Source organism: Echinops telfairi, unplaced genomic scaffold (genome assembly GCF_000313985.2).
Source record: "Echinops telfairi isolate 266 unplaced genomic scaffold, ASM31398v2 ScPeMD7_23;HRSCAF=83, whole genome shotgun sequence".
Classification (NCBI taxonomy): Eukaryota; Metazoa; Chordata; class Mammalia; order Afrosoricida; family Tenrecidae; genus Echinops; species Echinops telfairi.
In genome coordinates, this window is record NW_022103920.1 from 6,361,696 (window position 1) to 6,363,686 (window position 1,991).

The 1,991-nt window shown below is 41.7% G+C and overlaps 1 protein-coding gene across 1 annotated transcript in view; it reads left to right on the forward strand.

The window, feature by feature from the left end:
• The window catches only part of MKRN1 (makorin ring finger protein 1), an 18,949-nt gene that overhangs the window by 809 nt on the left and 16,149 nt on the right, over positions 1–1,991 (forward strand). The window lies entirely within an intron of this gene.

Below are 1,991 nucleotides of genomic sequence, written 5' to 3' on the forward strand. Positions count from 1 at the left end.
CATAGAACCACTTGTTTGGCTCTTATCTTGACAGACCAGTGTACATCCTCTGGTCTAGCCAGACTTGCAAGGTCGAATTCCAGTCATGGTAGTGGGAGCGGGGAGGAAGCATTTAGGAACTAGATTGCTCTACAATTGGAGCTTTTGTTTCCATGTTTTTGCTGCTATGGAAATTACTGTAATAAACAGGTGTGCCTATGTGTGCTCATGTTGTACTCTGTTTCCTCTAGGTATAAATGCAGTAGAGAAATTGTGGCATCAGTGAGTCATTTTCACTTGTTTAAGGAAGTGCCATGCTGGTTTCCTTCAGGGTGGTACAGTTTCTCTCTGCATCTTCTCCAGCATTTATTATTTTGTTTTATTGAATTTTTCTACAAAGTATCAGTTGGAGATACCACATTGTTTCTAATTTGTATTTCTCTTATTTCTAATGAACATTTCTTCATATGGTTGTTGGTCACCTAGATGTTGCCTTTGGTAAATTGTCTGTTCATATCTTATGCTCACTTTTAAAAATTGGGTTATTTATATTTTTCTTGTTAAGATGTAATTTTCTGTAGGTTTGGAGATTGGCCTTTTAACTGATGTATCTTTACTAGATATTTTTTTCCCAATCAGCAGGGTCTCTTTGAATAATTTTGAAGTCTTTTGATGGGCATAAATGCCATATTCTTAGAAGGCCCCAGGGCTTTGTCCCCTATAGTGTGGATATTTTCATTATGTTCCATAGTGTCTTTATGCCTTGTATTAGGGCCCTTATAGTTGTCCCTAGTTTTTCATCGATGCTCTTTACGGTTGTGTGGTTTTTAGTGAGGTCTTCATCTTGGCTTCCTTTTTTGTACATGGTTTGAGGGGTGGTCCTGTTTTATTCTTTTATGGGTTAGACCCCATTTCCCCAGCACCATTTGTTGAAAAGGTCCTCTCTTCCCCACTTAATGTGTCCTAGTCCTTCATCAAAGATCAGGTGCCTATAGGTGCTTGGTTGTATTTCTGGGTTCCCAATTCTAATCTGTCAGATCTATGGGTGTGCCAGTCCTGGGCAGTTTTAGATTACTGTGGTTATATAATAGGTTTTGAATTCCGAGAATGAAAGGCCTCCTAAATTAAAAATTTTTTGTGTGTTTTGTTTATCCAGGGTTTCTTTCCTTTCTATATGAAGTTCTTGAACAGTTTTTCCACTTCTTTGAAGAACTGTGGTGGGATTTGGATCAGAATTGCATTGAATTTGTAAAGTGTTTTTGTTAATATTGACGTTTAGTTTAGTCTACCTATCCAGGAACATGGTGGCTTGTTCCATGTGTAAACTTCCTTTTGGTTTTCTTGTAGGGACATTTTGTAGTTTTCCTTGTAGAAGTCTTTTGTTTCTCTGGTAATATTCCTAGTTTATCTTTTGTGTAGTTATTATAAATGGTATTTTAAAAAATATCCTTTTGTGTATCATCAACTTTAATATACAAGCATCCAGCTGATTTCTGTACGTTGATTTTATAGCCTGCCACGCTGCCAATTTGTTTTCAATTCCAGTAAATCTTTGGAGTCAATCTAATGGTATTTTAATAAGCGAGGACAATGGGTTTACTTTTTTTTTTTTTCTTAAGGCACCAGCACTAATTTGCAAGTTTGTCTTACAGTCCTCTTAGCAACCCCATAAAGGGTTCCTCCTTGGAGGGGCGGGGAAACTGAGGCTTGGAGACAAGAACAGGTATCTTACTCGTGAACTCACCACCTGCGTGCAGGCCCCGCCCTGGACCCGCCCCTCCCAACGGCCTCTCCTGTCGACCAATCAACGGACTCTGAGGGCGGTTCGCCCCGCCCGGACCCCGCCTCCGCCAGCCCAGAGACCACGCAGAGGCGACGCGTCCGCCACAGGCTCCTCCCCTCTCCCCGCCCCTCCGCCGGTGCCGGACCGGAACTATATGACCCCGGAAGTTCCGGTGCCATTGCTGTGTGGGATAAACAGTAATGGCGGAGGCTGCAGCTCCGGGAACAAC